The sequence below is a fragment of the Gobio gobio genome, assembly GCF_949357685.1.
Source record: "Gobio gobio genome assembly, chromosome: 3".
Taxonomy (NCBI): domain Eukaryota; kingdom Metazoa; phylum Chordata; class Actinopteri; order Cypriniformes; family Gobionidae; genus Gobio; species Gobio gobio.
Window position 1 is genome coordinate 63,412,062 of NC_137099.1, and position 15,281 is coordinate 63,427,342.

At 44.0% G+C, this 15,281-nt stretch overlaps 1 pseudogene across 1 annotated transcript; it reads right to left on the reverse strand.

Annotated features, from left to right (window-relative positions):
* Positions 1-355: 355 nt before the first annotated feature.
* On the reverse strand, positions 356-4,929 carry LOC307124232 (B-cell receptor CD22-like; annotated as a pseudogene). Its single transcript has 3 exons — positions 4,526-4,929; positions 4,188-4,436; positions 356-669 (listed from the first exon to the last, which is right to left on the reverse strand). The product of its transcript is annotated as a B-cell receptor CD22-like (transcript).
* Between the last annotated feature and the right edge of the window lie 10,352 nt (positions 4,930-15,281).

Below are 15,281 nucleotides of genomic sequence, written 5' to 3' on the forward strand. Positions count from 1 at the left end.
CATATATGTGTAAAAGATGCTCATTGTAAACAATTAAGGGAAAGGGTTGATAGTAAATGGAGGGCTCATTTTTCTGCCCCTGATGAAGTTATTCCCTCTTGGAGACTTTTATATAAGCCTCCAATACCAAAGAGAAGTGGGGATCTTCAGTGGAGGATCATTCATGGTATAGTGGCCACTAATAATTTTGTTTCCAGGTTTAAACCATTGGTTTCATCAATATGTCCATTTTGTAATAATACTGATAATGTTTTTCATTTATTTTGTGATTGTTATCGTTTAGTGCCTTTGTTTTTGTTGCTTGATGGAATGATGATTCCATCAATGATGATGGAATGATCATTTCAAATTCACATTAAATATTAGAAATTGTAAATGTAGATGTGAACAATGTGCAGGTGATCAGTAACTTGCACATGACGTTTAGAGTTACAGCCTGAGAGTATTTCTCTCCATGTTCATTGATGGACTTGCACTTGTATTCTCCTCTGTCATCAGAGCTGATCTTTTTGATGCTGTAGATTCTTCCAGATCCTACAGACATTATTCCTTTAAACCATCTGATTTTTGCAGGAGGGTTTGAATCACTGCTGCTGCTCAGAGTCACTGAATCTCCCTCCACTATTACACCAGATGGACTGATGGACACTGAGACGTTCTTTGGTGGATCTAACAGAAAAATACAAACACTAACAATGTACACTTTTACATGCACACCAGTAAGCTGATAACTCACAAATATGAACTTATTGAAATAACCAGTTTTCCCCGTTTACATGCACACCAGTAAACTGACAACGCAAGTAAACCGCGCTTACATGACTTTATTAATAAATCGGATTATTTCCTTGTAGTGATGTCAAAAATATTAATTTCCGTATCTGACTCCAAGTATTCCATATGTTATGTCAGCTGTGATGTTAAATAAAGCTTACAACGTGTCAGCGGGAAACCTACGGCTCATATACTCTCACGCAGTTACAGATGCAGCGTTTTGACTGAACCTTCTACTGCACGAGAGATGAGAACACATTTTTACAATTTTCTGGGTCTTAAAAGAGTCTACATTTGTGATATATTTCCTACTTTCTTTCATGCAAAACACTTGCTCTGTCTAGATGTGTTTAAATCTGCTCGTTTCTGTCCCCTATCACACATTTCATTAAGCTGACAGAAAGCAGGTTAACGTGTTTACATGCCGCGCAAAATCGGGGTAAGAGGCAAAAAACTACCTGTTCCGACCGGTTTATGCTTAAACGGTTTATGACCTTACTCCGATAAAAGAAAACGGGTTACCGCATTTACATGACCATGTTCGTTGTTGGCTTATTAAGCATAATCGGCTTAAGAAAGTGCATGTAAACGCACTCAGTGAAAGTAAATTTTGCATCACAGACTCATTTGTCAGCAGATGGACTGAAGGAGATCACAGTATTAAAGATCTACAGGTTACAGGTATTTACAGTTCATTCAGTGTTTATTTATATGTGACTGGTTCTACTCTCATTGTTAGCACACACACACACACATCGCTGATGCTGGTTCAAATCAAAGACTCTAAAGACCTAGATCTTGTTATATATTTAAGTTATATAGGAGAGGTCTCCAACCCTTCTCCTGGAGGGCTACCATCCTGCAGAGTTTAGCTCCAACCCCCAATCAAACACACCTGAACCACACAGCCACAGTCTCTATCAAAAGCGCTCCAAGGAAGGAACAGTGGTGAACCTGTCACAGGGTCATGGGCGGCCAAGGCTCATTGATGCACGTGGGGAGTGAAGGCTGGCCCGTGTGGTCCGATCAAACAGACGAGCTACTAGAGCTCAAACTGCTCAAGAAGTTAATGCTGGTTCTGATAGAAATGTGTCAGAATACACAGAGCATCTCAGTTTGTTGCGTATGGGGCGGCATAGTCAGGGTGCCCATGCTGACCCCTGTCCACCGCCCAAAGCACCAACAGTGGCACATGAGCATCAGAACTGGACCATGGAGAAATGGAAGAAGGTGGCCTGGTCTGATGATCATGTGTTCTTCTACATCACGTGGATGGCCGGGTGTGGGTGTGTGGCTTACCAGGGGAACACATGGCACAGGTGCACTATGGGAAGAAGGCAAGCCAGCAGAGGCAGTGATGCTTTGGGCAATGTTCTGCTGGGAAACCTTGGGTCCTCCATCCATGTGGATGTTACTTTGACACATAACACCTACCTAAGCATTGTTTCAGACCATGGTGGCTGTGGCTCTTTCAGCAGATAATGCGCTGCCACAAAGCACAAATGCTTCAGAAAGGGTTTGAGAAGCACAACAACAAGTTTGAGGTGTTGACTCGGCCTCCAAATTCCCCAGATCTCAATCCAATAGAGCATCTGTGGGATGTGCTGAACAAACAAGTCTGACGGCGGTTTCACACTGCATGCGTTAGCAGGGCGTAAGCAGCGCGTGTTTTTTTCGGCGCCCATGTTAACGGATTAGAGCATTCACACTGCATGCAGAGGCAGCGCGGCAGCGCGTAGCAGGAGCAGAGCAGAAGCAGCAGTGCCGCGATCATTTCGGCGCCGAGTCTATTTTTGCAGCGCTGCTCGCGCTGAATTAAAGCCACAGTGGATTGTTCTTGATCAAAACTGACCTGATTAACATGGAAAATAACAAATTTCACCATGAAATCATGTAGTGAAGTGTCCCGTGTGTTTCACGATCACCATATGACATCCAGCGCTGTGAAAAATGTATAAAATACAAGAAAACACAACACTGCCAGAGGTTTATGGCCAAACTTGAAAGGTCCGTTTAAATGATTAAAACTAGAGGCTTATCTTAACTTTAAAGGTTACTTTTATCATGTAAACTAATATATATATATATATATATATATATATATATATATATATATATATATATATATATATATATATATATATATATATAGGCTGTATATATATAAAATAATATAATATATATATATAAAATAAATATTATATATATATATATATATATATATATATATATATATATATATATATATATATAAAATATATATAAATATATATAAATATATATATAATAAATATAATATATATAAAATATATATAAATATATATATATAATTTATTATTATTATTTATTATTTATTATATATATATATTTATTTATTTATTTATTTATTTTAGACATGGAGGAAGCATGCTGCCCATCATAAATCAAAGCACGAGACAGACAGGGGTCGGGGGAGAACACCGGGAAAGGTGACAATGGACGATATTCGTCTGTATGTGCAATATACAAGCCGCAGTTCAGCTGCTAGCGACAAACGCTGCCAGTGTGAAAGCACAAATGGTGCGCGCGGCTCCCGCACTCCATACGCTCCGCTCCTGCGCTGCTTACGCCCTGCTAACGCGTGCGGTGTGAAGACGGCGTGACCCATGGAGGCCCCACCTCTCAACTTACAGGACTTAAAGGATATTCACACAATATTAGGAATATTAGGTGGTCATAATGTTATGCCTGATTGGTGTAATATATGTATTTGTGTGTGTGTGTGTGTTTGTGTGTTAAATTGCATTTTCATGTTTCTAAAGTACTGAATTTGTAAAGTTGACCTTTCCTACCTGTTTCCTTCTCAGACTCTGTAGTGTTTACATTCAGACTGCAGGGAAAAGTGGCCCAAATCAGTTTTTCTGTTTGTTGCACAAATGGGATTTGACTGTTATAAGTATAAAAGTGACAGCTCTACAAGCAAAACTTGAGGTAAAACTATAAAAACCTTTGCTCTCTCTCATCCATGTCCTCCTCATCACCTGTGCATGATTTTCACATCACCTTATAAATGAACACTTAAACTCATAAACACATAAACTCTGACTTCAGTGGCCTCCATGTTTACTATTGTTCAGATCTATGACCACTGCAAAATCCCCAGAGATAAATCAACACTGCTCACGGCACATATTGTCCCAATCTAAAGAGTTAAAGTGACAGTGTTGATTAAACTCTGAGGATTTTACTGTGCAGTTCAAACTCAAATCTGTTATTGGACACATTCAATTAATAATAATGTGAACAGCCACACAAAGAAATCTGAGCAATAAAACAGAATTGAGGGCTAAGGCTACCAGTGCGAACGTTTAGACACATGATCTGAATCATTTTTTTTGTTCTTTTCAAAAAAAAAATCTTAAATTCATTCTCACACATGACATTGAGATGAAGATCAGGAGAGATGTGATGGTGTCCGTGTACAGCACAGCTATATCTGCCTGCATCCTCTCTTCTGACTGGCTCGAGGAAGAGTTTGTTACTGACTTTACTATTAGTTGTTATCATCTCTGAGTTTCTGTTCCAGATGAATGTTGCTTTGTCAGTCAGAGTGCAGCTGCTTTTACATGTCAGACGGACTGAATCTCCCTCTGTCACTCTCTCAGGAGACTCCACCTGAAGATCTGAACACAACACACACATTATATCTAGTGCTGCTGTCATACACTGATTATTATTCAACATAATACACAGAAGAAAAGATAAACCTCACCAAACTCAGCTGTGACAGTAAGAGTCACTCCTGGAACACCAAGCCATTTCACACCAGCTTTATCAGTGATGATTTTGAAACAGTACGTGTGTGAATCCTTCAGTGTCACATGACTCAGTCTGACGGTGCAGTTTTGTTGTTTATCTCCCAGATACTGAAGCCTCTGACTGTATTCAGGGTCCTCAGACAGATCTGGAGGCTCTACATTATCTATTACCAGTGCGTTTGTGCAGAACACTTCACTGATGTCCAGTAGGGTATCTATAAGTGCATCTCATTATCACTTGAGTTGAGTTTTTTAGTGCACAGATGTGTGAAGGACTGTAACTCACACCCCAATCATCACCAGAAACCCCTGAAAGATGGAAATATTGTTTTATCAGTTTCAATGAATCAAACTTCATATTTTTACTTCTAAACAGCGACTCATGACAGGAAATATAAGCTCATCTTCTCAGACTCTATTGAGTGATGAAGGATCTCAGTGTGAATTACCTCATGAGCTTTGATGGAGGATGTTACAGAAATAAACACAGAAACAGAAGTGAAAACAGACGTCAGTCACGAACAACAGCTCTATCAAATAATCAAACACATGACTATTAAAGGATTAGTTCACTTCAAAATGAAAATGTCCTGATCATTTTCTCACCCCCATCTTATTCAAGGTGTCCGTGTCTTTCTTTCTTCAGTTGAAAATAAATTACGTTTTTTGAGGAAAACATTCCAGGATTTTTCTCCACATAATGGACTTCAATGGCAACCAACGGTTGAAGGTCCAAATCAATGCAGTTTCAGAAAAAGGGCTACAGAGGCTCTGCACGATCCCAGACGTGGAATAGGCTCTTATCTAGACAAACTATCGGTCATAAAAAATAAAAAGTATATACTTTTTAACCCAAATAGCTCATCTTGCGCTGCTCGTGCCAGGGATTGTGTAATCATGACGGAAAGGTCACGCTAGACGTAGGCAGAAGTACCGCCCCAAGCGAATGTGCAAAGACTAATACAAACACCCTTTACCAAAAAAAAAAATGTTTTTGCTAATGGATGTTTTTATTAGTCTTGACACATGTGCTTTGTAAACACGGGGGCGGTACTTCTGCCTACGTCTAGCGTGACCTTTCTGACGTGATTGCGTAATCTGTGGTGAGCAGCGCAAGATGAGCAATTTAGGTTAAAAAGTATATACATTTTTAAAGGTGTCATGAACTGGCTTTTTAATTATTATTTTTTTTATACTGTTGTCTGAGGTCAACTTATGACGTCTGTGTGGTTTTTACATTCAGAAACATCATAATGAATAAGTAATAGGCAATTTTCTGCCCTGGTTTTGAGCCTCTCTCCTGGAACGCTCAGTTTTTATCGGCGTGCCGCACTGAAGACATGGAAGTAAATGCCCACGGCTATGATTGGATAAGATTTGCATATTTAATGAGCGATCGGCTCCCCCGTGAGTACACGTGAGGGATTGTTTTGAAGCATGTGGGAAATGGCAAACGGAATGATTCGCTCACAGGGCTCGCAAAATATCTTTATCAAACAAACAATGATTCATTTCTTATCCACCCATGATTGATTGGAATGTAATTTTTTTATTAACGTTACTTGGCCTGCTCGGTCGGTTAATATAACCGCTAACCATACACACACAAACACACACACACACACACATACACGTCTATATTACCAACAGGGGACCATCACTCCACACTGACCAAGAGGGGACCTGTGTTTCTAGTCATTTTGAAGAAACAAAACTTAGATACAAAATTTTGTTTTAAGGTCTTTTTTCATAATATAACTTCAAATAAGCATTTATTTTTTTATTTTTAAACATGCCAAGAGGGGACCTGACCGATGTCTACCTATCCAACAGGGGACCTCCATAGCCTGCAATGGAGCTGTGTGTGTGAAAGGGAAGAGAGCTGGCAGTCAAGTCTGTCTTCATTATTTAATATATATATATAATTATAATTATATAATGTTCACACAGGCATCAGGGAACACAATGAGCACACAACGGAGAAAAAGCCATGTTGTGGACATTACAGAAAAGAATTTAAGAAATAAAAAAATTCTTAAAATTAAGAGTTATCTTTAAGAAATTCATTCTCTGTTGTGTCTTCATACTTACAGTATATGATCCGTCCACATCTCTCATTTAAGCTTATTTTCAAGAACACCAACACTGTAAAAAAAATCAGGTCTCCAATTGAAAATTTTCTAGTGACCGATCACATCTAAATTTTTTAGTTGGCCAAATTGAATTTCTTGAATTTTAATTGAATTAAAGTGCATCAATTTACAGAAAATTTTCAATTGGAGACCCACATTTTTTTTACAGTAAAGGTATTTCAATGTGTGACTTATTTTTGAATAAAACATAGTTTCTGCTCTCTAAAATCCCAAATAATGTCCTTTGTTTTTGAGATTTTTAGAGTGAGATTTGATTTCTTGCACCAATAAAAAAAAAATATATATATAGGACTGGACAAGCAGAAATTGTTCTTTAAGGTAATAATCACAGGTCATCACTTTATATAGTAAATAATGATTATGTTAAACACAATGACTCGGTCCCCTGTTAGATAGTAAATCACGACACCAGTGTGTTTAATTTTTCATTTCTTGCCATAAACACACTGTAGATATTTAGAGTTTTTATAGCAATAACTGAGTTTTAAGAGTTAAATCAAGCAGAAATATTTCTCTAATGTATTAATTGCAGATCATCTTTGAATAATGATTATGTTAAACACAATGACTCGGTCCCCTGTTAGATAGTAAATCACGACACCAGTGTGTTTGCGTTGTCATTTCTTGCCATAAACACACTGTGGAGATTTAGAGTTTTTATAGCAATAACTGAGTTTTAAGAGTTAAATCAAGCAGAAATATTTCTCTAATGTATTAATTGCAGATCCTCTTTGAATAATGATTATGTTAAACACAATGACTCGGTCCCCTGTTAGATAGTAAATCACGACACCAGTGTGTTTGCTTTGTCATTTCTTCATCTCAAACACACTGTAGATATTTAGAGTTTTTATAGCAATAACTGAGTTTTAAGAGTTAAATCCAGCAAAAATAGTTCTCTAATGTATTAATTGCAGATCCTCTTTGAATAATGATTATGTTAAACACAATGACTCGGTCCCCTGTTAGATAGTAAATCACGACACCAGTGTGTTTGCGTTGTCATTTCTTGCCATAAACACACTGTGGAGATTTAGAGTTTTTATAGCAATAACTGAGTTTTAAGAGTTAAATCAAGCAGAAATATTTCTCTAATGTATTAATTGCAGATCCTCTTTGAATAATGATTATGTTAAACACAATGACTCGGTCCCCTGTTAGATAGTAAATCACGACACCAGTGTGTTTGCTTTGTCATTTCTTCATCTCAAACACACTGTGGAGATTTAGAGTTTTTATAGCAATAACTGAGTTTTAAGAGTTAAATCCAGCAAAAATAGTTCTCTAATGTATTAATTGCAGATCCTCTTTGAATAATGATTATGTTAAACACAATGACTCGGTCCCCTGTTAGATAGTAAATCACGACACCAGTGTGTTTGCGTTGTCATTTCTTGCCATAAACACACTGTGGAGATTTAGAGTTTTTATAGCAATAACTGAGTTTTAAGAGTTAAATCAAGCACAAATAGTTATCTAATGTATTAATTGCAGATCATCTTTGAATAATGATTATGTTAAACACAATGACTCTGTCCCCTGTTAGATAGTAAATCACGACACAAGTGTGTTTGCTTTGTCATTTCTTGCCATCATAAACACACTGTGGAGATTTAGAGTTTTTATAGCAATAACTGAGTTTTAAGAGTTAAATCAAGCAGAAATATTTCTCTAATGTATTAATTGCAGATCCTCTTTAAATAATGATTATGTTAAACACAATGACTCGGTCCCCTGTTAGATAGTAAATCACGACACCAGTGTGTTTGCTTTGTCATTTCTTGCCATCATAAACACACTGTAGAGATTTAGAGTTTTTATAGCAATAACTGAGTTTTAAGAGTTAAATCAAGCAGAAATATTTCTATAATGTATTAATTGCAGATCCTCTTTGAATAATGATTATGTTAAACACAATGACTCGGTCCCCTGTTAGATAGTAAATCACGACACCAGTGTGTTTGCTTTGTCATTTCTTGCCATAAACACACTGTGGAGATTTAGAGTTTTTATAGCAATAACTGAGTTTTAAGAGTTAAATCAAGCAGAAATATTTCTCTAATGTATTAATTGCAGATCATCTTTGAATAATGATTATGTTAAACACAATGACTCGGTCCCCTGTTAGATAGTAAATCACGACACCAGTGTGTTTGCGTTGTCATTTCTTGCCATAAACACACTGTGGAGATTTAGAGTTTTTATAGCAATAACTGAGTTTTAAGAGTTAAATCAAGCAGAAATAGTTCTCTAATGTATAAATTTCAGATCCTCTTTGAATAATGATTATGTTAAACACAATGACTCGGTCCCCTGTGAGATAGTAAATCACGACACCAGTGTGTTTGCGTTGTCATTTCTTGCCATAAACACACTGTAGAGATTTAGAGTTTTTATAGCAATAACTGAGTTTTAAGAGTTAAATCAAGCAGAAATATTTCTATAATGTATTAATTGCAGATCCTCTTTGAATAATGATTATGTTAAACACAATGACTCGGTCCCCTGTTAGATAGTAAATCACGACACCAGTGTGTTTGCGTTGTCATTTCTTCATCTCAAACACACTGTGGAGATTTAGAGTTTTTATAGCAATAACTGAGTTTTAAGAGTTAAATCAAGCAGAAATAGTTCTCTAATGTATTAATTGCAGATCATCTTTGAATAATGATTATGTTAAACACAATGACTCTGTCCCCTGTTAGATAGTAAATCACGACACCAGTGTGTTTGCTTTGTCATTTCTTGCCATCATAAACACACTGTGGAGATTTAGAGTTTTTATAGCAATAACTGAGTTTTAAGAGTTAAATCAAGCAGAAATATTTCTCTAATGTATTAATTGCAGATCCTCTTTGAATAATGATTATGTTAAACACAATGACTCGGTCCACTGTTAGATAGTAAATCACGACACCAGTGTGTTTGCGTTGTCATTTCTTCATCTCAAACACACTGTAGAGATTTAGAGTTTTTATAGCAATAACTGAGTTTTAAGAGTTAAATCAAGCAGAAATATTTCTCTAATGTATTAATTGCAGATCCTCTTTGAATAATGATTATGTTAAACACAATGACTCGGTCCCCTGTTAGATAGTAAATCACGACACCAGTGTGTTTAATTTGTCATTTCTTGCCATCATAAACACACTGTAGAGATTTAGAGTTTTTATAGCAATAACTGAGTTTTAAGAGTTAAATCAAGCAGAAATATTTCTCTAATGTATTAATTGCAGATCATCTTTGAATAATGATTATGTTAAACACAATGACTCGGTCCCCTGTTAGATAGTAAATCACGACACCAGTGTGTTTAATTTGTCATTTCTTGCCATCATAAACACACTGTAGATATTCACTGTATATATTGAGATAACTCAATTTTATGGTGACTTGCATTAAAATGTTTATCCGTCTCAATTAAATTATGTGAACTGAATGACTTTTAACATTGACACTTTAGTTATTTAACCAACTGATGATTTTCAAGTCAGCAATCAACACACAACTGAGTTTTGACCTCCAAAATCTTATTATAGTGTATTTTTATGGTAAGTATTGGTGTTTTATGTTTTAAATCAACCAGAAATCACTCTTTAAGGAAACAATTGCAGGTCACACTTTATACAGTGAACGTCTCGGTTACGGATGTAACCCTCGTTCCCTGAGGAGGGAACGGAGACGTAACGTTAGTGACTAACGAATGGGGGTTTCGCTTAGAAGCCTATCAACTTCGAGTTTTGAGAAAACGCCCAATGGCGTGCCAATGCCATGGGGCATGCGGAATTTGCATACGTAGCTCCGCCTCACTGCGTGAGTATATAAGGAAGTACGAGGCAATATCGCATTATGTTACCTGCTTGAGGAGCCAAGACTGAACTCCTGCGTTCCAGGCAACACAGCTGATGTGGCAAGGGGACGTTACGTCTCCGTTCCCTCCTCAGGGAACGAGGGTTACATCCGTAACCGAGACGTTCCCTTTCGTTCAGTCACTACGACGTAACGTTAGTGACTAACGAATGGGGGTCCCAATATAATCCCGCCACTCAGCCGTCTTCCAGCGCCCTGCGTAAGTGTGAGTTCCCTGTCGTAAGACTAGTACGGACGAAGGACTCCCACTTAACACAGGATTACCAAGGTACACTGGGAAGCATATCCCAGTGAGGGAATGCCAAGATGCCTACCCGTGGGGAGGACTTAAGAGACACATATGACCCGGAGAGGGCTGCATATGGAAGATCTCTAGGGTACCAGCCGAAGGTGGATTTTTAACCCTAGGGGTGGCGGGGACACGCCAAGGGAAGAAACCCGCTCACTGCGGAGACTTATGGTGAAATACACATGTGGGGGTCGCCGGAGGGAACCATGCACATGGGGCACCTGGCCGGACATGAGGGTCTGGGCTCGAGAGGGCAGACTGAACTGATGTCGGCGTCGACAGTGCTGGAGGAGCTCAGGGCTCTCGGGGAGCTCACCTGAGGAAAATATCGCACGTATCCAGTCCGTGGAGTGGAGTGGCGAGCAAGCGAAGACACCTGAGCCTGGCCCATCACCGGCCCCTCGGGGGGGCGAGTACATAGTCGGACACTGGCTCCACTCGGAGATTGTAGAATCTGGCGAATGTGTTGGGTGTCGCCCAGCCTGCAGCTCTGCAGATGTCTGCTAGCGAGGCGCCATGCGCTAGAGCCCAAGAGGAAGCCACACTCCGGGTGGAGTGTGCCCTCACACCAAGGGGACATGGTCGGCCTTGCTGCTGGTAAGCCAAAGCAATGGTGTCCACTATCCAGTGAGACAGCCTTTGCTTTGAGAGAGCACTTCCCTTCCGCTCTCCACCATAACAGACAAAGAGCTGGTCTGAGGTCCTGAAACACTGCGTCATGTCTACGTAGGCGCGGAGAGCGCGTACTGGACAGAGCAATGCCAAGGCTGGGTCTGCCTCCTCCAAAGGCAGCGCTTGCAGGTTCACCACCTGGTCCTTGAACGGAGTGGTGGGAACCTTGGGCACATATCCAGGCCGGGGTCTCAGGATCACGTGAGAGTTAGCCGGCCCGAACTCCAGGCACGCTTCGTCAACCGAAAATGCCTGCAGGTCCCCGACCCTCTTGACTGAGGCCAATGCGGTCAGCAGAGCCGTCTTCATAGACAGAAACTTAATATCGACCGACCGCAAAGGCTCAAAGGGAGGTCTCTGCAGAGCAGTTAGTACCACTGCGAGGTCCCAAGAGGGTACGAGAGGAGAGCGAGGAGGATTCAGTCTCCTAGCTCCCCTCAGGAACCTGATGACCAGGTCGTGCTGACTTACCTTTTTGTTCTCCAAGAGATCGTGGTGGGCAGATATTGCGGCCACATATACCTTGAGGGTGGAGGGAGACAGCCTTCGCTCCAGCCCCTCTTGGAGAAACTCAAGCACGGACCCGATCGGACATTTCCAGGGGTCTTCTTGGCGGGAAGAGCACCAGGTGACGAAGAGGTTCCACTTCAACGCATAGGCATGCCGAGTGGACTCTGCCCTAGCGGAAGTGATGGTGGCGACCACCGTAGGTGGTAGGCCACTCAAACCTGCCGGGTCCCGTCTAGGAGCCACACGTGGAGGTTCCAAAGGTCGGGACGCGGGTGCCAATGGGTGCCCCGTCTCTGAGTGAGGAGGTCCGGTCTCAGAGGAATAGGCCAGGGAGGGGCTGTCGCAAGGAGAATGAGTTCGGGGAACCAGGTCCGGCCGTGCCAGTACGGGGCGACCAAAAGGACCTGCTCCTTGTCCTCCCTGATCTTGCACAGAAGCTGTGCGAGTAGGCTCACTGGGGGAAACGCATATTTGCGTAGGCCCCGCGGCCAGCTGTGCGCCAGTGCATCCGTGCCGAGCGTGCCCTCGGTCAGGGAATAATACAGGCTGCAGTGGGAAGAGTCGTGGGAGGCAAACAGGTCTACCTGTGCGTCGCCGAACTGTTCCCAAATCAGCTGAACCGTCCGGGGATGGAGTCTCCATTCTCCCGGGAGAGGCTGAAACCGCGAGAGCTCGTCGGCTGCGTGGTTCAGGACTCCCGGAATATGGACAGCACGAAGGGACCTCAGGCGCTTCTGACTCCATAAGACGAGATGGCGGGCGAGTTGAGACATGCGGCGGGAGCGTAGACCGCCCTGGTGGTTGATGTATGCTACTACGGCCGTGTTGTCTGTCCGGACAAGCACATGTTGACCCTTCAGCAACGCTCGGAAGCGGTGCAGGGCGAACCGTACTGCCAGCAACTCGAGGCAATTGACATGCAGGAGGCGCTGGGGTCCTGTCCAGGAGCCCGCGGCTGCTTGTCCATTGCACATGGCACCCCAGCCCGTGGCAGAGGCATCCGTCGATACGACAACATGCCTGGAAACTCGTTCTAAGGGCACACCGGCCCGTAGAAAGCTGAGGTTCGACCACGGGGTGAGTGTCTGTAAGCAGGCCCGAGTCACTTGGATCCGGAGCGTGCCAGACTGCCATACCCATCTCGGGACTCGATCGCGAAGCCAGTGCTGAAGCGGTCTCATATGAAGCAATCCGAGCGGCGTTACCGCGGCTGCAGATGCCATATGCCCCAGGAGCCTCTGAAAAAGTTTCAGTGGAACCGCATTCTTGCTCTCGATTTGTCGGAGGCAAGTCAGCAGAGACTGCGCGCGCTCGCTCGAAAGCTGCGCGTACATGGCGACCGAGTCGATCTCCATACCGAGAAAAGAGATCCTCTGCACTGGGCAGAGTTTGCTCTTCTCCCAGTTGACCCGAAGGCCAAGACGGGTTAAGTGGTGGAGAACCAGATCTCTGTGTCCGCAAACCTGCTCTCGAGAGTGGCCTAGTATGAGCCAGTCGTCGAGGTAGTTCAGGATGCGGACCCCGTGCTGCCAAAGGGGCGCAAGGGCTGCCTCGGCGATCTTCGTGAAGACGCGAGGGGACAGAGATAACCCGAATGGGAGAACTGCGTACTGGTATGCCCGCCCCTCGAAAGCAAACCGTAGGAACGGTCTGTGTCGAGGAAGGATGGAGACATGGAAGTAGGCGTCCTTCAGGTCGATCGCTGCAAACCAATCGTCCGGACGAACGCATTCGAAAAGGCGTTTCGCAGTCAACATCTTGAACGGAAGCCGGTGAAGGGATCGGTTCAAGATGCGAAGGTCCAGGATTGGCCGTAACCCACCGGTTTTCTTGGGTACAATGAAGTAGGGGCTGTAGAACCCCGACCTCATTTCGGCTGGAGGGACAGGCTCGATCGCACCCTTCGCCAGTAGAGTGGCAATCTCCGCACGCATGACGGGGGCATGGGCCCCGGTCACGGTATAGCGGACTCCCCTGTAACGGGGAGGAGCCTGCGCGAACTGAATCGCGTAGCCGAGCCTGACGGTCCGGGCAACCCAGCGGGACAGCCCCGGAAGCTGAAGCCAGGCTTCCAGAGACTGCACCAACGGGGTCATACGGACAGTAGGCGTACCCCGGGTGGGGCAGCGAGGCAGCGTTACCGGCGCGGACAGGGGAGGCTGTTGGGCGTCCCCGGGTCGGAGCACGGTTAACGGCTGCGCCCTGACAGAGGAGACCAGGGAAGGACTCGCGTTCCACGGGGGTCTGCTCTGCCAGGGGGCTGGCGACAGAGAGGGACGAGAGTGGCGTGACCCGAGGGTGGCGCGCACTGCCGTCACCGATCTCTGGGGGCTCAGGGATGGGTTTGTCAGTTCTTTCTTTAACCACATTAGGGTGCTGCTGACCCGGGGGCCAGCAGCTGAACAAAAGATTCTCCCCCGGCCCTCCACCGGGGGAAGGAGCGGCCCTGCCGCCGTCTCCTGGAAAGAACTGCCCATCCCTGAGCCGTCCGCATCAGGAGCGCCGCTTAGCCTGGCGTTTCTTCGCGGGCTGCGGGGCTGGAGCGGACTGGGACGCCTTCCTGCGGCTGCCTCTTCGCGGCCCGGGTGGAGGCTGCTGCTTGGGTGGCGCAGAGGCGGAGGAAGCCGCGGGAGGACGTCCTCGGCGGCGAGCAGGCTGAGGCACCTGCGCGGGCGGTGGGGCAGCAGCTGACCGCCGGGGCAGGATGTATTTTATTGCCTCAGTCTGCTTCTGAGCGGCCGAGAACTGTTGGGCGAAGCTCTCGACCGCTCCGCCGAATAGCCCATCCTGTGATATGGGGGCGTCGAGGAAACGTGTTCGCTCGGCGTCGCGCATATCAGACAGGGTGAGCCATAAGTGTCTCTCCTGGACCACATTTGTGGACATCACCTGACCCAGGGAGCGCGCGGTCACCTTCGTCGCCCGGAGAGCGAGGTCGGTGGCGGCACGCAACTCATTGCTGAGCCCTGGATCAGCCCCTCTCTCGTGCATATCGCACAGCAACTTGGCTTGGTAAGCCTGAAGAGTTGCCATGGTATGCAAAGAAGCGGCGGCCTGCCCCGCAGCTCTATAGGACTTCGCCACCAGAGATGACGAAAACCTACAGGCCTTGGAGGGGTGCTTTGGGTCACCACGCCAGGACGAAGCGCTCTGTGGACACAGTTGCATCGCAACAGAACGTTCGACTGGGGGGACCCCAGTGTACCCATGAGCCGC